Source organism: Thunnus thynnus, chromosome 10, assembly GCF_963924715.1.
Source record: "Thunnus thynnus chromosome 10, fThuThy2.1, whole genome shotgun sequence".
Lineage (NCBI taxonomy): Eukaryota > Metazoa > Chordata > Actinopteri > Scombriformes > Scombridae > Thunnus > Thunnus thynnus.
In genome coordinates, this window is record NC_089526.1 from 3,033,347 (window position 1) to 3,056,389 (window position 23,043).

Consider the following 23,043-nt stretch of genomic DNA (forward strand, 5'->3'; position numbering starts at 1 on the left):
CCTGCCAGGAAAATATTAGAAGAAGTAGAAAAACTACTGTGGAAATTTCATGAGTATATCATAAGGCATAGAGATTAAATCAACATAAAACATGCAGAAATATATAATGAACAAAATTAAACAAACTGCAAACACACATAAAGCAAAGTATGAAACTGAAACACGACACAGGATAAAACACTAAAAGTTAAAATAACTGAGCTGTGACATGCAGATTTAATTACAGCAGATACATTATTACTTACATACATACTTTTACCTTCTATCTTCTTTTCATTTTATGAAATAAAAAGCTTTTAAAACTGTTTTAAAAACTGTAATAGATCCTGAAGATCTCATATAATCTGGTCCTCGCCAAGATTCAATATATCATGACTTAAAATCTTATAATTGTGACTTGGAAAGTCATAATTACAAGATACCAAAAGTATGTAGAAGATACTAAAACACTGTTGTAAGACACTGAGTCATAATTCATGTACACTGCAAGACACATCATCGGTTTCCTGTGCAACATGTAAATTTAGCACAGCGAAGTTACAATTACCAGATAAAATGATAACGTCATGCAATAGTGAGAGATATAGGAGAATTTTAAATACATATATATATTTATATACTTTCTTGGTCAGAATGAGCTGCAATGTTTGTTGCTCAGTCATGTGTAAATTATAAATAAGTGAGTTTATTTTACTCTGTGGTTAGCGGTGGTGGAAGTAGTATTCAAATCCTTTACTGTAAACAATAAAAGTGCTGCCGCTGCTGTTGCTGTGCCCTTGAGCAAGGCAGTGGCTCTGCATACCAGCTCACTCCCACATTAGTCAACTCAAGACTTGTTTGGAAACAAAACAGAATCTGATTTGACCTCCTCCCTCCAGTAACCACCAGCGGATTATGAAATACTCAGAACCTTTACTGAAGAAAAACTACCAATACAGCAAAATAAAAATACTCCATTACACATAAAAGTCCTGCATGAAAAACCTCCTACAGTAAAAGTACATAAGTATTATGAGCTTGATGTAGTTAAAGTATTGCAGTAAAAGTACATAAGTATTATGAGCTTGATGTAGTTAAAGTATTGCAGTAAAAGTACATAAGTATTATGAGCTTGATGTAGTTAAAGTATTGCAGTAAAAGTACATAAGTATTATGAGCTTGATGTAGTTAAAGTATTGCAGTAAAAGTACATAAGTATTATGAGCTTGATGTAGTTAAAGTATTGCAGTAAAAGTACATAAGTATTATGAGCTTGATATAGTTAAAGTATTGTAGTAAAAGTACATAAGTATTATGAACTTGATGTAGTTAAAGTATTGCAGTAAAAGTAGTGGTTTGGTCCCTCTGACTGATATATTATTATATATGACATCATTAGATTATTAATAGTGAAGCATCAGTGTTAGAGCAGCATGTTACTGTTGTAGCTGCTGGAGGTGGAGCTAGTTTACACTACTTTATATACAGTTAGCTAGTTTAGTCCAGTGGTTCCCAACCTAGGGGTCGGGCCCCTCCAAAGGGTCAGCAGATAAATCTGAGGGGTGGTGAGATGATTAATGGGAGAGGAGAGAAGAAAAAACAAAGTTCTGATACACAAATCTGTTTTCAGTTTTTGGACTTTTTCTCTAATCTTTGATTTTTGCTGAAATATTGGATCATTTGAACATTTATTGAAATGAAAGCATGTGAGAAGTTTAGAGGGAAAAATCACTATTTGGTGGAGCTGTTAACAACTCATAGACATGTGAAATGTGACCCCGACTACACACTGCTTTTTGTAAGACGTCAAAAGACAAAAAGGTTGGAAACCACTGGTTTCATCTTTAACAATGTGTTGTATTTTAAAAGCTTGTTATATTATCCATTGTGTCAAATCTTCATCTGAAAAGTAACTAAAGCTGTTAAATAAATGTAGTGGAGTAGAAAGTACAATATTTCCCTCTGAAATGTAGAAAGTAGCATCACATGGAAATACTCAAGTAAAGTACAAGTACCTCTTAATTATACATAAGTACAGTACTTGTGTAAATGTATTTCCCACCACTGTAACAAGACTAAACTTTTTGCACTTTCACTGTATTATTGACAAAAAACTCAAGGTTCACTCAGTAGCTTTTTCTGAAGCTTTCACACAGTCTTTGTGAGCAGTCTTCTTCTTCTGGGGAAACTATATGTGCAGATAAAGACTGTATGATACAGTTGAAAGCTCCGGAAAAAAGCTTGTAAGAGGACCTTGAGCTAGGATTAGTTTGTCAAACTACTAATTTCAAGGTCAGGATTGAACGTTGTAATCTTTTTTAGGTTTAAAATTACGCAAATATGCACATTGACTACATGATGAAATGACAGACAGATAGACAACATATCACTGTAAGCTCAAACTCAGGATTATTTGTATTTCTTCATCTCAGTTCAAAGTGCTACAGAGTAAAACAAACAACAAACAAACATTTCTTTGCTTTCTGAAAGGTTTGTGGATTTATGAATGTTTCAGAAGCTACGTTTCTTTTAAAGCAGTATTTAATCTTTGGCATTTTTACAAATTTATGGCCCTGAAAAAATATTTTCACCTGTAAAAAAAAAAGAAAGAAAGAAAATTAAAGGAGAGATGGATAGAAGGAGGAATTTCTGAGCAATAAACACAAACTTGATTTAGTTTTCTGACTACTTAACTGCTTATTTCTTGAGTTGAAACTGGATTTTGAAAAATTATTTTAAGGAGGATGACACTGGAAAAGATAAAGCAGGAAAAAGGGGGGAAATAAATGAATGAAAACGGGACCAATGAAGGAGAAACACACAGGCAGACAAGGGTGGATATGAAGAGGAGAACAGATGGGAGATATGATTTATAGACTGAATAGAGTGTTGGAATCATTAAAAGTACTTGTAAATAAATAATAATAATTTACTTGAGTAAACTTATTTAGTTCCCTTCTTGCAGCAGGAGTTATCCGCTGAATTGAACAACTCTATGTTCCCAACTGTCCGGTGTTCCCTGAACGCGGCGCTCCGCTGCCATATTGTTGTTGTATTTTCGGGCAGCGGCGGAGTTTCAGCTGCTTGTGAGTTGGAGACACTGCTTTGCTCACTATCTGGACTACAACCGAGCTTCAAGTCACTGTAAAAGTCTCCGGACAACGACAAGTCCCCTCGGGTATGTAGTTCAACTGATTTAAAAGTTGTCTTCTGTTGATGTTCTGTCATACTTTTGCTAGCCTAGCTGAAGCTTGCTACTTTTTTTTCTCATTCGTGCTAACGCTCGCCAGTTGGCTAACTTACTGAACAGTAGAAACTGTACTTTGACTTTCTCAAAGTCATAACTCAGCGATAAGACAGACGGCTGTTTGAAGTGTTTAACACATGCAAGCAGAGTTGTGTTAACCTCGGCAGAAGTAGCTACGAACGAGCGGTGTTTTGAAGGCTAACTTGCGAGCTAACAGGCTAAAGCTACCGACTGACTCCAGTTTGCCAAACTTGGACTATAACTTGAGAAGTCTTTGATGTATAATAGAGGAAACTTTAAGTCATGCTGCGAACAAGAAGTGTTTTAATATTAAAGGGAGAAAAGTCACTAAGCCTCTGTTGGCTCTTTGAAGCCTGTGGGATAAAGTCATTGAGCTTTATTTATTTATGTCAGGTCAGGACGGACTGGAAACGCACCATTAATCAAGTGTTCCTCAGTTATGCAACGTTAGCTGGATGTATGATTAATATATTACACATTTCCAAGTAGTAGAAAGTGTAAAAATGAGTGGGTTTTTGCCCCACCCACCTGTACGTCTGTGCACACATAACCTCTCATCAGCCAGATGTCCTGACTCAGTTTTGTGGAAGTGAATATGTGTGATCCTGACTGCCAGTGAAACTGCTTCTCCCACAAAAAAGGGGAAGTCTGCCTTCACTGTCAGGTTTGCTGCAGGGTCACACTGGTCGAAATGTGTCAGGACTCTCTAGAGCTGACTGACAGACAATTAATCAGAGGTGTGAAAATGCTAAATATATGCTGGTTTCAGCTCCTCAAATGTGAAGCTTTTCTGTAACGTAAATGACAATAAACAGAATATCTTTTAGATCAGACTAGAAAACTAGAGCTGCAATGATTAATTGATTAATCTGCAACTATTTTGATAATTTAATAATTGTTTTAGTCTTTTTTTAAAAAGCAAAACTGCTGGTTTCAGCCTCTCAAATCTGCTGATTTCATGCTTTTCGTTGTCATAAATGATAATAAACTGAATATTTTTGAGTTTTGGACTGTTGATCAGACTAGAAAACTAGAGTTGGAAAGATTCATCAATCAGTTGATTGATAGAAACTTAATTGGCAACTGTTTTGATAATCTAATTATTCTTTTAGTTATTTTTTTTAAAGCAAAAATGGTATAAATCTGCTGGTTTCAACCTATAAAATGTGACGATTTAGTGCTGTTGTTGTTGAACGTGACACTAAAATGAATATTTGAGGCTTTGATGGAAATTATAACTTTTTCACTATTTTATATTTCATAGACAAAACGATGAATGGTGTTTGTGCCTTTTTAAGGTTAAAGGTCGTTCACATGCAGTCTGCCCTGGTGGTTTTAAGCTTATTATCCATTTACATCCTGTAACATGTTCTAGTTCAACAGAGGAATTCTTCACCCTTTACCCTGTTTTCTTATTCCTGCATTGAAGCTGCCAGTTTATATCAGATCAGAGCTGCAACTACTAGTCGACTGATTGATTAGTCGTCCATCAGAAAGTCCATCTAATACTTTTGTTAACTGAATAATTGTTGTTGTCATTCTTTGAAGAGAAAAAGGCAAATATTTGTCAGTTTCAGCTGCTTGAATGTGAGGATTTGAAGCTTTTCTTTGTCATATGTGATAGTAAACTGATTATTTTTGGGCTGTCGGTCGAACAAAACAAGACATCTGAGACGTCAGCTTTGACTCTGAGAACATTTTTTACTATTTTCTGTCATTTTACAGACCAAACGATTAATTGAGGAAATAATCAGCAGGTTAATTGATAATTAAAAGAATCTTTAGTTGCAGCACATGGATTGGTTGATTTACAGAAAATTAATTGCCAACAATTTTGATGTTCAATAAACTATCTGGGTTGTTTATCAAGATGATCTCAGACTACAACTAATCATTATCTACTAATCTGCTGATCATTTTTTGATTAATCAATTCATCAATTAGTCTATAAAAAGTCAGAAAAATCCCGTCATGATTTTCCCAAAACCTTAGTTAACATATGAAAGTGTTTGATTCGTTAGAAAGTTGAAACCCCCCCTGAATACTGTGTTTATTTAGATTTATTGATAAGGAAGCCGCTGTTGGTTGCAGCTCAGGTTAAAATGACTCAACAGGAAACCTCACAAACTTACAGCCTGAAATGTGGGCGCTGCTTTTAAACCGTGATGATTCTGAGGAGTTCTGAGAGCAGAGAGACACTTTCACAAGCTGAAGTGAGACCGATACTGAAATGTTAGTTTGATAAATAACTAAACACACTGTAGGAGCACATCAGAAACAACCAAACTGATCCGTTTGAAATAAAATAGATACGACACGTCACCTGGAGGAACTGGAACACTTTAAAAAATGTCCTTTTATAAATACATAAACAGACTTTAACAACAGCTATTCATGGCTGATATGCTTTCAACAGCAACACTAAACGTTTAACGCCGACGCTGAAATTTCACATTGTTCATAATAACCATGACAAATGCAAACCAGCGGCACTTTCTGCAGCCTCCTCTCCCTGTCCTCTCTTCTGCTCCCTGTGTCTGCACACACACACACACACACACACACACACACACACACACACACAGACAGCTGCAGAGAGGCCAGTGAATCAGGTAAAAGTGAAAGATAGTTTTTAGAAGTTTTAATCAAGTTAACAACAACTATGTTCATTACTGTAAATGCAGTAAAACCTTTTGTGAGTGAAAAGCCAGTATGTTCTTTATTAAAACACCTGTTCAATGAGCAGAAACATGTAGAAAAGAGACACTTTCATCTGCTTTGCCTGCAGTTTCTGTCCACCGCCGGTATGTTTTACACAACCACGGCTAGCTGGTTAAGCTAATAGCTAATTAGAACTAAAGCTGTCTGTCTGTAGTCTGACTGTTGAGCTCAGTTTGCCACGTATCTTTAAAAAAAATCTTTTAAATTTAGCTGCTGGTTGAGACAAACCAGCAACTCCTCTCCAGTGAATCACAGCAGCATTTAGCAGCAGAGGGAGGAGGAGGAGGAGGAGGAAGATACTGACTGATGTCTGTGTTCTTCTTTCTCTCTAAACTTCAGTCAGTATTTCCATTTCCAGAAATATGATTTATTTTATTGACATGTTGTTTTTGTCTCCAGTGAGATATTATTGAGTTTATATGGTGACTTTGCTGTTGCTGCCTTGCAAACAATATTTAGTTATATTTAAAATATAAATCATTTCTAATCCTGTTCTGAATGAGGATTACTTCAGGACGTAACGTTTACTTCATCAGTGAGTGTAAAAAACTATAACCAGTGTTGTTTTTTGTCCAAAATGATGTGAAAATGCAGCGTTTTTAGTCAAATAACATCTGCTGTCAAAACTTCCTTTACATTATCACACACGGCTCGATGTATATTATTAATAAACCTAACTGGAATATTTCTGAGTTATTTCACTGCTGATGTGTGTAAATATGTCTCCTGACATCATGGACTCTGCTTGATGTCACTTTGATGTAGAAACGTTTATTATATAAAAAAAGGTCAATCATTCATATATTTTATGTATCAATATATTTCCAATTAGTCTATTTTTTATTGTATTCATGTTTTATTCTCAGTGTTTTGTTATTTTTACTTTGCGTTACAACCACTGTATGTAAAACGCTTTTCAAAGAAATAAACTTAATTAGCTGATCGACAGACAATTAATCTTCAACTATTTACTTCCAGATTCTCAAACGATGTTTTTCTTTGTCACACAGTAAACTGGATATCTTTTGAGTTTGGGACTATGAATTAAATCAAACAAGCCATCTGATCATATATAACTTATTATTTCGGGCTGCAGGTATTTTTCCCATAACTCCTGACATTTCATACATGATAGTAAACACAATATACTTCACATTCGTCTCATAAAGGTAATTATTTAGTCGTTAAATCAAAAAGTGCCTGCAGCCGCTGCCTTTTTATTACCGTCACGTTATTAACTAACATTTAGAAAGTCGACTTATTGACATTAGTGAATTGATTGAGAATCGTAAGTGATGATAAGACTCAAGATTCTTACATGAATCCATTGTTTCTTCAGCTTTAAGACATTAAAACAGACATTTTTTACTCTATTTTTTGATGTTTTTTATAGACAAAACAATTAATTGTGAAAATATTTTGCAGATTAATCAAAAATGAGAATAATTGTTAGTTGCAGTTAAGAGGCAAAGTGAGCCTCTCAGAGTCAAACTGATCACGTCCACAGGAAGAAAAGGTGAAAGGAAACGGTGGTTGAGATAAGATCTTAGAATCAAATGTTTTTACATCAAATGTCAAGTTAGTTCAAGTCAGTTCGATTTATAAAGTTACTGAATCATTACAAAAGTTATCTCATGGCACGCTTGTGTCACAGATTTGTCTTCAGGTGATCAGGTCGGCTGCATCATGAAGGGTCTTGTGTTGCAGCTGCAGTGAAAAACTAAACCTGCTTACGGTAAACGTTTGTGTTTGAGCCTTTTTAGCGATGAAGCTTTTATCCAGAGCGACTCTGAAGAGTTCAGAGGCTCTTCATGAATGTGAAACTTGTGACCTTTCTGATAAGGAGACTGTTTATGACACTGAGGTGCTGCTGCTTCATATGGCAGAGTGTCAGATCGTAATATTGAAATGTGTTATCATCATCTCACGCCCACCTATCATAGACCTGTTTTATGCTGTGTTTAGAGGAAGATAGCAGGTCTACAGTATATGTCACATAGATGTGGTTTACATTATCTGAAAGCTGGAAGCCTGAAGATTAATTAGAGTTGTTTTTCTAGTCATAAATCTGTAATAAACATGGTGTTTTGTTAGGTGCAAAGTGTATAAGGGCTTAGAACTTTATGATGAAAGTATATGATGGACATTTACATGGTTAATTATGTCTCATCAGTTGTTGCAGTAATTTTTTGGGTTGATACCATTTGTTACACATATTTGGTGCAAAATTTAACCATTTTTGACCAGTTGAGAATTGATAAAAATGGTCAAAAATCCCTCAGAACGTCACATTAAGACACCAACACCTTGAGGAACACCACAGAAAAATTCATGTTATGATTTGGTATCAAAAACTTTTGATGGTTGGAGATTTCTGTAAGAATTGCATTTTTCGATGATTGGATGGCAAGCACTTCTGGAAACTGCTCAGACACGACTCTTATTGTCAGTGTACCTATGAAAGCTATACATCCTCTGAATGCTCTCAGTCTCTAGTTTGTGGTTGTAAAGTTTCATGAGGCTGTGATTATCTTAGAGGTCACTATAGGTCATTTTATACAGTGAGGTCAAGTTTCACTACACAATGAAACGGCTACTGGGGGGACAAACCTCATCACACATGAATATAATTGGGCTCATTGAATCCACAAGAGTCTCAACTTTACAGTCAGACCAAATTTATGCAACTCCAAGACTGTTTAGGGACCCCAGTATGCAGAAATATTTAAGTACACCATTTTTAGAACAGGCGAAAATAACACATTTACATTTAACACATTTATTCTCCTTTGAAAATGACGATGCCAGTTTTTCATTCACCAAATTTTAACCTAACTGTGGAGCCTTATTTAGCCCCCTTCCTGACAAGCTAGCATGACATGGTTGGTACCAATGGGTGTCTAAGGTTGTCTAGTTTCATATGAAACCAGTATCTTCACTGTAGCTTTAAAACTTCAAAACGCTCCAACCTCTGAAAGACAGTAACGTCGCCCACGGACGCCGGTGTTCTCCGGGAGGGGAAGACGTTAATACGTCATCTTTCAATTAATTGTTTTGGTTCTAAAACTGTATAAAATTTTCCAGAGTCCAAGGTGACCTCTTCAAATGTCTTGTTTGCGCTCCAACTAATGATTATTCTCATTATTATCAATTAATCTGCCAATTATTATTTAGTTTATAAAAAGTCAGATAATCTAATCTGCTGTCATTTCTGTCTGTTTTGTCCGACCAACAGTTTAAAACTCATAGATATTCATTTTACAGTTATATAAAACACAAGACAAGCACCAAATCTCCACATTTGAGGAGCATGAACCGGAAAAATGTTGGCGTTTTTGCTTAAAAAAAAAGACTAAAACATTTATTCAATCATCAAAATAGTCGCAGGTTAAGTTCCTGTTGATGGATGAATCAACTAATCGTTGTTTTGTCCGACCAACAGTCCAAAGATTGAACGTTTTCATCAATGCAAGCAAAAAAAAGCTGCAAAGTCCCTCAGTAGAGATAACAACTCTTCACATTTCAGATAAACGACTGAAATGCGAAGCTGATGATCAAAATCGTCGTTGGTTTTAATTTTACGACAGTCGCCCGAACAGTTAACCGATGAATAACTTCAGCACTAAATGGCACCTTGTATTAAAAATGGAAAGTTTAAAGTAGGTCTGCAATGATAAGTCGATTTAATCAATCAGTTGCCAACTATTGAATTAATTGCCAACTATTTGTATAATCAATTAATCGTTTGGAGTCATTTTTCAAGATAAAAATGTCCAAATTCTCTGGTTCCAGCGTCTCAAATGTGAATATTTTCTGGTTTCTTTAGTCTTCTATGACAGTAAACTGAATATCTTTGAGTTGTGGACAAAACATGACATCTGAGGACGTCATCTCAGCTACCATTTCCTGACATTTTAAAGACCAAACAACCAATTCCAACTAAAGATAATGAAAATAATCATTAGTTGCAGCCCTAGTTGAATGTTTACTTAACCTGACACAGTTACACATATCATACGCTTATCTTATCTTATATTATCAGTATGGTGTGGAAATAGTTACAAAACCCAGGAATAGGTGCCAGTTTTTTTTTTTAATTTTTGAATTTACTCTGCTGTGTTTGGCAGCAAATCACGGTCTTCACCTAAAACTGACTCAGAAGGAGAATGAAGCGTAGTTCCCTAGAAGACCGAAAGCAGGCGGCTGGCACTCAGTCGTTTGTTCCTGGGTGGGAAATAACCTTCAGCTTACTCAGATGTAAATGAAGAACTAACAGGGAACCTCTAGATATCGACTCCAGGAAAGGAAACTTATCACTTTCCATTTCTAGTCCCTGACCAGAGCAGCTGGGACGTTACAACACACACTTTCCGGCAGATAATCAGCCGTACTTTATGATTTAACAGCCGCTTTAGCTGTCAGACGAGGCTGAGAGTTTCCCACTGACGTCTTCTTCTTCTTCTTTGTGTGTCAGCGAAGTAAAACTAGTTCTCCTAGAGCTGATGAGGGCGAGGCAGAGATAAATGAACTACTTGACAGGTATCACTCCCCACCTCCTCCACCTCCTCCTTTCACTCTCCCAGTACAGGATGTGTGGTCTGGCTTCTTGTGTAATCCAACACCAAGCCCCATAATCCAATGTCTCTGTTTATAAATGGATGCGGATTACAAGCATAAGAAGAGCAACAGCACACGTCACCTAGCTCGCAGGTAAACAGCTTACCTGTGAGTAGGGAGCGCTTGATTGATGAAGTCGTTTTTCAAGCGAAGGTGCCAAATATTCTCTGGTTTTAACGCTCCGATGTGAAGACTTTCTGCTTCTCTTTGGCACATATGTCAGTACATGGATATCTTTTGGTTTTGGACAGTAGTTCCCAACAGGTCTTGCCTCAGGGTCCAGATATCCTCTTAGACATCAGGTCATGTCCACATATTGAACTCAACACCGTCCTCCATCCATTCTACCCGTCAGAGGATTCAAACCTACGACCTTCTTGTTGTGAGGAGACGGAGCTAAACACTGCTGCTCCTATACAACATGAAGCTTCAGACTCAATAAAAGAAGCTTTGCAGCAAATGAGTGACAACCAGGCATACGAAGAACTAAGGCTGCAACTAACGATCTGTCGATCATTTTCTCAATTGATAGATTAGTTGATTGGTCTTTAAAAAGTCAGAAAATGGTGAAAAATGTCAGTCACTGTTTCCCAAAAAGTCAAGAAGACGTCCTCAAATGTCTTGTTTTGTCCATAACTCAAAGATATTCAGTTTACTGTCATAGAGGACTAAAGAAACAAGAAAATATTCACATTTAAGAAGCTGCAATCAGATAATTTGGACATTTTATCTAAAAACAAATTACTCCAAGCAATTAATGAGTTGTCAAAATAGCTGGTTATTAATTTAATAGTTGGCAGCTCATTGATTAATTGACTAATAGTTGCAGCTCTTTGAGGCAGCATTTCAGCAAGAGTGCGACATCAGGGCTTAAAAACCAATAACAGAACACGTAAACGAAAATGATAAAGAGAAGAAGAGTCAAAACTTTACAGCAATCAAAAAGTGTCTTCTTCTTTTGTTGTGTTCACTGTCAGTTTCGTTCAGCCTGTTGTGGAGTAAACTTCTTCTCCGTCTCTGGAAAGATTGCTACAGTCACCGGACATGAAAGGCGAGCAGTCACATGACCCACAAAGCCGGCATCGATACGTTACTTAAACTGTAAAGCTGCTTGTTGTCGCGGCGCTACCAACTAGGAAGCAGGAAATGGTACTAAAAATAAAATAAAAGTGTTCTTCTGGAAACTTAATTTATTTATTTGACCTACCAGTTGGGAACCACTGCTCCAAGAAACTGTGAATGACTTTTTTTTTCACAGTTTTTATTTAATCATTTTATCAACTGCAACCAATGATTATTTTCATTATTGATTCATCAGCTGATTTACTTTCACAATTAATTTCTTGGTCTATAAAACATCAGAAAATGGTGAAACGTGTTTATTACAATTTCCAATGTTTCAGATGTCGTGTTTGTCCAAACCAACACTCTAAAACCTGAAGATAAAACTTTTTAAAATAATGTAAAGAGTAGTAAAGAAAATGGCAGAAAATTCTCAAATGTAAGAAGCTAAAACCATCAAACAAAGAGTTTCCCATATATTCATTCTGCAGTGTCGCACCGCAGAAAAGTGACTGTGAACGTGAGCGAAGGAAAAGGTTAACAGGAAGTTATCAGTCAGTCAGTAAATGTACAGTTCAGATGACAGCGTGTCAGTTAATTAATGCTGCAGCTCCTCAAGACCAAGCGGTAACCTCCGGGGCTGTAAAACGAAGCCAATGTGGAAGTGCCAAAAACTGCAGTTCCTTGAATGGCCACTTGAGGCTCCAAAAGTGAGTCAATCCTCATAGACCCCCATGTTAAAATGCCCAACTTTACAGCTGAAATAAACATGTTTACAGCCTGGTGCAAAAACGGTTTTGGTCTCTGTAGCTAATTTCCTCTTTCATGACAACTGTACAGGGGGTGAATTTTTTTATAACTCACCCGTTTAAATTTTATTAAGCCGTAAAGTTCTGCATAATGAAGGACATGGCTGCTTTGAGTGACAGGTCCGCCAGCCACTAGGTGGCTTGTTTCAGCCATTCGGCCCGCCTCTTTGCCCATTTTTGATTGGCTGGAAGTTAAGCAGAGTCACGCACTGCCAAGATGGCGACGGCCAGAGCGGCTCGCTTTGAGCTTCAAAACCGCTCTTCAGAAACCAACGGGTGACGTCACGGTAACTACGTCCATATTTTTATACAGTCTATGGTCCAAACCAAGAAAAGTCTGTTGTTTCCTCAGCTGCAGGAAAAGTGAAGGGGATTAGCCTAACCTGAGGAGGCTCGCTTAAGGTGGACTGGACTTTAAGGTGGACCAGCTATTCTCATTTCAGTGTCAATCTCAGTTGCTCTTACACAGAGAACAGAGAAATGTCCGGCAGCCTCCCGTTCAGTATCTACACTTCTCTTTTTTTTTTATATCTGGTCACGTTCAGCATTACTCAACATTAATCTAAAATGCAGCATTTCATAGTATGTTAGAGTTTCATTTCTCTGTTTCTCACGTTGCCTCAGAAGAGTTTTTCTTTTGTTTTGGTTTGTTTTTGTAGCTTGCCTCCTTTCTGTTGTTTCTGCTGATGCACGCCGTGCCTGTTTCCTTTCATCGTTTCACAGCACACACTCTCTCTCTCTCTCTCTCTCTCGCTCTCGCCTATTGGCCAACATTCAGTCTGACAACGAAATGACTTTTAGCGCCTGTGTGGCTCCGCTGGATCTGCACGACTGACGAGACAACGACAAGTATAACCAGGATATGTCACAGAGCTTTCAAAGGAACAGAGAGAGAGGTTTAATGTGGAAAATGCATATTTATTAAAGAGATGGAATATATATATTTTTATATTATGCCATACATTGCCATAATGAGTCCAGTTTCTGTCCATTTGTTTGTATATATGAGGCACAAACAAAAAAAATTACCAAGTTTAAAGTGAATAAAAAGTGCTCACCTGAACATCCACTTTTTTGTAACTTTTAATCATCCAGGGAAGTTTAATTGAAATGGCATGGTCGTAACTGGAGCTGCAACAATAAGTCCATCGCCAGAATATTAATTGGCAGCTATTTTGATAATCAAAAAATCAAAACCCAAAAAAATCTGCTTTTTGCAGCTTCTTGAATGTGCAGATTTCAAGCTTTTCTGTGTCCTACGTGATCGTAAACTGAATACTAATATATGAAAACATTTTTTTTAATAGTTGACCAGACAAAACAGGACATTTGAAGACGTCACCATCAGCTCTAATAAATTATAACAGGTGTTTTTCACTTTTTTCTGATATTTTATAGGCAAAACAGTCAGTTAGTGAGATTACATCTGGAGGAGAAAGTGTTTCTAGCTGTTTGTGAGAAGGAAAAGGACACGTCTCATTCGTACGTATGAAAAGTGACTGAAGAATTAAAAAAACGTTCTCACCTCTCCCCACCTGGACAACCACTGTGTGAAGTGATCGTTAGTTGGGAAAAATTACAGCTTGTCAGATAAAGTCCCCCTCAGTTCTGACGTGTGCAGCAGGTTTTAGACACTTTCCAACCACCTGCAACCTTTAGGAGACAGTGTCGACATTTTCTGACATTTTATAGATCAAACGACTAATCGATTAATTAACAGATGAATCTATAATGAGAATAATTGTTAGCTGCAGCTCTTAGATTCATTCATGAATATCTTTGGACTGTTTCTGACATTTTTGTAAATAAAACAGTTCTTTAATTAATTGAAGAAACAATCAGTTGCAGTCCAGGTCAAATACTTTATTTGACATTTCATACGTTAAATATCATTTTAAATATCGCAATTAAAATCACATAACAGTATCACATATTTGACTATATTTAGCCAAATCTCTGGTGTCAGTTTGGTTTCCTTTTGCGCGGCGGTGATGTGTCACAGTGAAAACTTAAAAGAGCAAAATCAGAGAACAGAACCGGTTGAAGGAAGTTAAGTAACGAACTCTGATATTTCAGCCAATAGAAAGTCTTGACTGCTGAACTGGAAACATGCAGTTAACAGGAAGCTCATGTCTCACATGACTACATCTGTCTGCAATTCTATTGAATTACTTCAACCGTGACTGTGACAACTCTGGATTTGTGTCGTAAAGACTCTCTCAGGTAGGAGCTGACTGATCAGTCTATAAATTATTAAGGTTGACAGATGGAAAGAAGTCACAAACTGAACTTTATCATTGTTTAATATTTCTAAAAGTGAAGGTTTTCGGTCTATAAAACAAAAAAAATGTCCGTCACAGTGTCCAAGAGCACAAACTGATGTCTTCATGTCTTGTTTTATGTGACCAACAGTCCAAAAACGCCAAAATATTCAATTTACAACAATAAAAGCACCAAGAAAAGCAGCACATTGGGACATTTGAGAACCAGGAGCCATCAAATGTTGTTTTTGTTTGAAAAATATCTTAAATGATTATCAAAATTGTTGCCGATTAATTTTCTTTTGATTGACTAATTGATTAATTGCAGCTCTACCCAACAACTCCAGCAGAGTGATGCATCTTCTTTGTAGCAGATCGTTAATTTTAGATCTTGTTTCTCCTAAAATTAACTTTTGTCAAGTGAAGACAATCGTATTGTAAGTAGGTTGTGGTGAGAAGAAGTAGGTGTCAAACCACAGCAGCTTGACATTTATGTCCTTCTCTGGAAATGCAAAGACTTATTTTGAAAAGGTGTGAAGTGTTGTTGGTGTCTCTGGTTACAGCAGATGCAGTTTGAATATTTTTTAATGGTTTGATTGTACAACTGGAGTTAAAGTTAGAGAGAAAGTACAAAAGAAAACAGTACAAATAGTAAAAAACTGGATGTTTTACTGATTCACAGCATCAATAACATAAAGATTTGTATGATTTAGTGTTTTACACTAACATTTCCTAAACTTTTGAAGGTGAGGATTATCAAGGTAATATCATTAATCGCAGTTATTTTGGCAGGATAATCATGACATGAAATTTCAATTTCAATGTCTAACACTCACAGAACTAATAACAAGAAAGTGCAGCATGAGAGTCTAAACTGTTTTGAGGTAAATTAATCATAAAATACAGTAGATTTTCCACCAGAGAGCAAAAACAGGTTGATTTTTCATCAGTAAAATGTCACTTAGCTGCATCATGGTCGCAATTCTTTATAAAAAAAAACAAATCTAAGTGATGTATGTATGTCAGTATGAAGATTGTTTATGTATTTACATTTAAAAACAATGCTATCAGCCAATATATCGTTATCAGATGTCAAATATGTTTATCAGCATCGGCCTTAAAAACTACAGTATCAGTCAGGCTTCAGTTGTTAGATCTTCTTCTGCATTTTTAACTGTGTTAACAGATCAGCTTGTTGCAGGTTTAAATATCTTTAATCATAATTTTTATCCTTTAGCTGCTATAATTATTTCATTTTTACTGTCATATTGAAATCCAGAAGATTAGAGCTTGTTGGACTGTTGGTCAGATTAAATTAGCAGTTTGAAGACGTACCTCCAGGCTCTCGGCTCAGATGGTCACTTGTCATTACTTCTGAAATAAATAGTGAATATATGATGAAAATAATTATTAGTTGCAGAGTTAAACATAACGTTTTTTTCCCCCACTGGCCGACTTGGTCAGAAGATCAGAGTTTTACCGGCCCGGCAGTCAAAAGATGAAAATAACTCTTTTTTTTCCCATAATTTTGGTGATTTATTAGACATAATATGTACAACAGTGATAGTTATTTATATTAATTATTAAGATTTGATGTTGATATATTACACAAATATGCAAAATATAAAATCAGGCACATATTGGATCAGTAAATGAATGGTGTATAAATGTAAGTTTCTCCATATTTTGTGTACAGAATTTATGATAACATTACAGGGAGTATGTATGTCCTGGATAATAAACTCAATTAAACAAATTATTATTAACAACATTAATAATTAATAAATGCTGAGCGATCTGCAGAAATGTTCTAACAGTGAGAGAAAGAACATCATGTTTTTTGTTTGTGTTCACTCTGGGTTAAACTGCCGGTTAGTTACTTAAGGTTTAAACCTTTATTAACCACAGTTAACAGACAAACAGAGCAACAGCTGTAATATCTGCACTTCAGGAGAGATTTCAGAGCCGCAGAGATGAAATCTACACCTCAATAATGTCATAAAAACCCTCCTGATGATCAGCAGCAAACATTTCGTTAGTTTTTAACTAAACTGTACATGGTGTCATTGATAAACCTTTGTGATTAACACTTGAACAGAGAGCTGTGTGTCTCCTGCTGAGGCTCACACAGAAAACATAAACATAACTACGCAGCGAGGATGCTAACAGGCTAGCGAGTTAGCCGGCAAACTGTACAAAACAAACCACAGTCGCTGTTTTCCACCCAGGAGGAAAGTAGAAAGCATCTCTTCATTTTTGGAGCTTTTGCTGACATTTTTTTCAAGCACAGGTGTTACACCGTGTTTGGTGACCCATCAGATTCAGCGGTAAGAGGCTAGCAGGCTAAGAGTGCAGCCGTCCCCATGTGTATTTCATAGGGCAGTAGTCTCCTGGTCGACTGGTCGATTAGTTGGTCAATATGCTCCGTCCACCTGCGACTAATCGATTAGTTGAAGATTATGTACGATTTCAGTTGACCAAGATTTTCTTTGGTTGACTACAGCCCTGGTATTTCAGCGAATAACGAGGCATTTCATTGGCCCACGTGTCTTAAACACATCCACTAAAACGTGCTCATATCGCAGACTCTGATTGGCAGATTGGCGGCTAATTAGCTCGCCCTGCATAAACTTTTACTGGCTCCTGTCCATCGGGTTGTTGGTTATGTTGAACCCTGAGTTGAAGCCACTAATATAAAACACTGAACATGTTAGATCATCAGAATTCAGTTTTTGTCTGAGTTCAAAGCCTCCAGCTGTGTTTTCTCTTGTATTTGGATTGAGTGGGAGTCAACAAGCTCGAGGGATTGAGCTAAAGTGATTTTTGAAAAATATTTGTTTTCATGGTGAGTGCAGAAACACTCTGAAATGACCATAAAGTGGTGGGAAAAAATGTCCGGTCCAAACTCTCTGCTACCTGTCGGGTTATTTGCATTGGAAAGGCTCAAAGTCTGATCTGCTGCACAGAGAACGAGGGAAACAGATGGAGGCCTGTTCAGAGCGCATTCCTCTGAAACGCCACCCTGTTAGTCTCGTTTTTAACACACACTGAGCTACAAGCTGTGCCACTTTAATGTTGTTAGTCTGTGTGTGTTTTTAATCACAGACCAGGAAAACCTCTTTGCTCTGAAAGGTTACAGAGGCTGCTAAGTTTTACCGTTTACTCACTGGAATGTTTTACCAGCCAATTAGCTTCCTTTCATACCTGGAAATCACTGTGACACATCGTGTTCAGCTCTCTGATTAATATGTCAGATTAATTCTTGACTAATATGAGCATGTTTTTAGACTGAAATCTATATATTTAAACATGTAGTTACGTCATGGATTATTAAGTTTCCTCAAGCATTTTGTCAGATTGGGAACATCTGGACAGCTTGAAGCACAGATCAACAGTAAAACTCAGATTAGTAATCAGACTTCTGGGTTTAATTAGAGCTGAAACAGTTTTTCAATTAATCACCAACTATCTAGATAACTACGGATGTGCTGATCAACTCTGATCTGATTTATATTTACTTAAATGTTGATCAAATGTGTATCTAAGACATAGAAATAACTTTTTTTGTTTCAATAAAACATCAGAAAATAGTGAAAAACACACATCACAACATCCTGGAGTCCAAGGTGACGTCCTCAAATGTCAGATTTTATCCAACCAAGTAGCACCGAAAAACCCCAAAATATTACATTTACAGTAAGACCAAGAAAAGCATCACGTTCTCAGACTGAGAGCCTTTAACAACCAAATATTTGGCATTTTTGCTTGAAAAACTATTATTCAATTATCAAAATAGTTGCTGATTAACTTTCTGTCCATCTTATAATCAATTAAGCGACTAATCGTTGCAGCTCTAGCTGACACATCTTATTTTTTACGAGCTACTTGATCCACATAATGAAGAAAATGAAAACTATTACGTATATTAGTGTCAATTTGACATCACGATCCGCTAAAAAGAAGACATCTCACTCTCGTGGTGATTCAGTGATGTAACAGAGTGAAGGTTCCTCCCGCACAAACACTCTCTGACAGGTTTGAACGATGGCTTGCAAAAAGCTTAAAACTGACAACAAACACATTTTAATTCTGGCCAGTCATCAAGTTACTGATGGCATTAACATTAATGAGTGACAGCTGATATGACTCAGCTAAAAATGAGAAACTGCTACTTGTATGTTTTCTACACTAAACTAATGATTATTAGTTTTTCAACCTTTTTCACATTCACACATCAAGTTTTTAGCTCTCTACCAACTCCTGAGGGAAATATCTGGCTCTTTAGCTGTTAAATGCTCCACTATGTTCACCAGCTAGTCTACAGCTAACTGTGTCTGTTTGCCGTTTGATGCTGAGCAGGTAGTGTACAGTGGCTTTTTACAGCTTTTGCTCTGAAAACGACGCTATGAGAGCGCTGAGAGTGAACCAAAACAGTAAAGTTGCAGCCAGACAGATAAACAATGAGCTGAAACTCACTATAAAGCTCCGTAAAGCTTCAGAGAGGAGCTGCAGAGTCACTGATAATTCTCTGTAGGTTCATCACTGAATTTTTTGATAAAGGTCTTGCGAACAACAACAAAAAAAACTTGCTGCTTTCTTAATATTAGTAAGTGCTTACGTGAATTCTGACTTATAGCCCCATTTTTCCCAGAGTCTGGAAAAAATGACTCATATTGGTCACTGGATTTGTGACCAATATGAGTCATTTTTTCTATATATATATATATATATATATATATATATGTGTGTGTGTGTGTGTTGAAGGTTTTCAGTTGTTGCCCCAAAACACATACAACACACCCACACACACAGAAAGAGATCATTTTTTTGACAGCTATATTGTATTTTTCCTGACTTTCACACATAATTTGAGTCAGATTTGTTGTAATGTATTGATCTGTCATTGACTCTTTTCTTTACATGCCATCTCTAGTCAATATACTTGTCCAGGCTGCTGAAGTTTTTTCTATATCTGGGAAATAAAGGATGAAACTTTCAAGATAGAATACTCTCTGGAAAACTAGAGAACAGGAGAAATGATCCTCTGTGGTTATATTTCACCCAATCAGTCTTCCTGGGAATCCTCTACACGTTTTAACATGTTTGACCAATCAGATTGCCAGACTGCCCAGCTCATACAGTTAATCTGTTTGAACCTGTACATATGAGTGACTGATTAATCCGCCCGGCTGCTGACAGTGAAAACAGAAGCGAGAACGGGACTGAAATACTTCTTGCGCCGGCTGCAGCTTTCCCCAGACTGAACAACAATCTCAGCAAAATAAAGGACTGATACTATGGCGAGATAACTTTATCATTTTGGCTTATTTTCCCCCCACAAAACCTGCAGTCATAATGCTCAAGTGCTCAAGTTATTGTAATGATTAAGTGTCCAGAAAGCATTTATTTTGGCACCACGCCCTGAAACTGAAACTAACAGCTGCCTGCAAAATGTCCTGATTGTGATATTTGCAAATTCCTGTCACCGACAAAAAGGGTTTTCATACTAATTTTGAGCAGAAAGACAAAAAATCAGAAGCTACAGCTTGTAACCTTCATACAGTTACAGTTTGATTTGGTTGCTACAACTAACGATTCTTTTATCGATTTTAATCTGTTGATTATTTTCTCAATTAATCGATTAGTTGTTTGGTCCTTAAAATCTCAGAAAATGGTGAAAAGTCTCAATCAATGTTTCCCAAAACCCAAGATCACATCCTCAAATGTCTTGTTTTGTCCCGACCAACAGTCCAACAGCCCAAAGATATTTAATTTATTATCAAAGGAGACTAAAGAAACCAGGAAATATTCACATCAGAGAAGCTGGAATCAGAGAAATTGGACATTTTCTCAAAATGATTAATTTGTTATCAAAATAGATGTCAATTAATTTAATAGTTGGCAAATAATCAACTATTACGTGTGTTTAAAGTCATCTGAAGCCGTCATTGTCACAGTGACTCGACTCGGCTTCGGTCATGAATCATTGATTTATTTCTGTTCACATCCTTAAATGACGATGATGACAGTTTGCATCAATAAACAAGGACTTTATCGCCTCCTGGTCTCCTATTGGTCAATGATTAACCAGAAATGGACATGACAACAAAGTTATCATTAACTAGAGTTTTGTCATTTGACAACTTTCCAGCCTCTGAAATGTGAATATTTTCTGCTTTCTCTCTTTAATATCATTGTAAATTGCTTATCTTTGTGTTTTGTGCTGTTGAAGACATTTGAAAGCATCGATTAGGAAGCTGTGATGAGCATTTTCCATCATTTTCTAACATCATGTAGACTAAACAAAAAAAATAATTGACAGATTAATTAAGGAAAATAATAATATATTCCAGTTTTACTGTCTGTTGTCTAGTGTAGGAAATGGATTACATACTTAAATGATTGATTATCATCCTTAGAGTCTGCAGGCAAAAAAGTAAAATTTCGAGGAAGTACAGACAGTTGTGACCTTAGATTTCTGAGTTAGATTTTTATTCAGCCTATTGAAATGTGTCTCTTTCATCTACAAAGTCTACTTTCATGAAGAGGAAGGTGCGGATGAAGATGAGGACGTTTGTATTTAAGCTGTAAGTCAGTTTAGACAGATTTTACTGTGTGTCAGTGCAGGAAACTGGAAACAAGCGCAACATATTAAAACAGTGACTCCGAGTACTTTGTCACAGAGGGTTTGGCAACCAGATATTTCATCAAAAGTTGGTGTAAAGATTAGTCCACTTCCAGTTTCCTCATGTCTACTGGAAGTCATGGTTCTCATGAGGTCAGCGTGTGGCCTTTTTAAAAGGTGAAGGATTTCATTAGGGAGGCGTTTAATCAGGATGCTGGTCAGCGTTTAGACAGCTGAGGTCACGAAGGAGCAACTGCTCTTAACTTCTGAGAAATGTAATGTATTTTTATCCATGCAAATATATGCAACTAATGAGTGTTTTCATTATCGATTAATCTGCCACAGATCACATAATTAATTATATAATTCCTTACAGCCTAAGCTCATCGAATGTCCAACACTTCAAAACCCAAAGATAAGATATTAATTAATTAATTAGATATTAATTAATTTTAAAACCCAGAACCATCAAATGTTTGGCTTTACTTGAAAAAATGACTTAAACTATGATCTGATAGTTGCAGATTAATTTTCTATAGATCGATTAAGGGCTGCAAGCAGCCAAGTGGAACACAGACAGGTGTTCTACTGTTTTTACTGGACTGTTTCTTTTCACACTCACTTCCTGTCATAAGTATTTAGTCTGTGGCACCGCCTGAGGCTGCTGATTGGCTAGTTTTCCTCTCACAAAACCTGTAAGAGATGCACAGGGCTACATAGGAGGAAATAGTTTGGTAAACAACTGTCTACCTCAGTCGAAAACTTAACTACCTTGTCAGAGGAAGTAGGCCAGTTGTTGTTTTTGTTTTGTTTACATTTTTATTGTTATTTGCACTGCTTTGTGTTTTGTTTAGCAGGCGAGGAGAACCTGTAATTCTTCTCTATTTTAATCAGTCAGTTATTGTTGTTGAAAACTGAGGGAGCATTGTCATAGATAGGCCTATTTTTATCTGTTTTTATGAAATGTAGGCTCATCCTCATCCAGCCCAGACACCACTAATCGCTCTTGATTGATTAATAGACTACTCTTGTTGCAACTCCAGTATATTTGCAGCATTTGTTTTGTAAGAGATATTGGGAGCATTAAGGTGAAATAACTGACATGGTAATTATTCCCTTCTTAGAGCTCATATTACACTAACAACCCTGACATTTCAGAAGTAGAGAGAGCACTGATGTCTCCCTGTAGCTGAACTGTCATTTATCATGAGGTTTGGTCTGTTATTACTCTGATTATTACCCTGGACCTGCCCCACATCACTCTGGTTTTTAACCTGTGTTAGACGCCTCTGTGGACTCTTTGAGAGCAGAGTGTTAATGTGATTCGAGGTTGAGAACACCGTTTTCATTCTTCCTGCATACCAGTGCGACAAAGTATGAAAACAGGTCAGGAACTGATTAGAGTGAAGAGAAAACCTTGTGTCATTCTCAGTGCGTATATCATATCATCTCCAGATGTGTCTCTCAGATGCTCCCAGACCTGCATGAAGCCTAATATCCTCTAATTGAACCTTTCTCCCAGGTTAAAGAGTTGTCGCAACGCAAAGTAGTCATATTACACGCTGTTTAATTAAAGAGTCAAAGCTGCTTGTGAAGAAAGACGTGTGTTATTTTCCCATCCAGAGCAGGAAATTACCTCCAGCCAGATACCAGTAAATGAAATATGTCGTCCTACAGGAGGAAGAGTTAATCACCGTTATT

General features: G+C 36.7%; 1 protein-coding gene across 2 annotated transcripts in view; it reads left to right on the forward strand.

Annotated features, from left to right (window-relative positions):
• Positions 1-2,978: 2,978 nt before the first annotated feature.
• Positions 2,979-23,043, forward strand: part of plekhf2 (pleckstrin homology domain containing, family F (with FYVE domain) member 2) — a 39,933-nt gene continuing 19,868 nt past the window's right edge. For both annotated transcript variants that reach the window (XM_067600411.1, XM_067600413.1), the window contains exon 1: positions 2,979-3,157. The gene's annotated coding sequence lies outside the window, so the exon portion shown is untranslated. The remainder of the gene's footprint in view (positions 3,158-23,043) is intronic.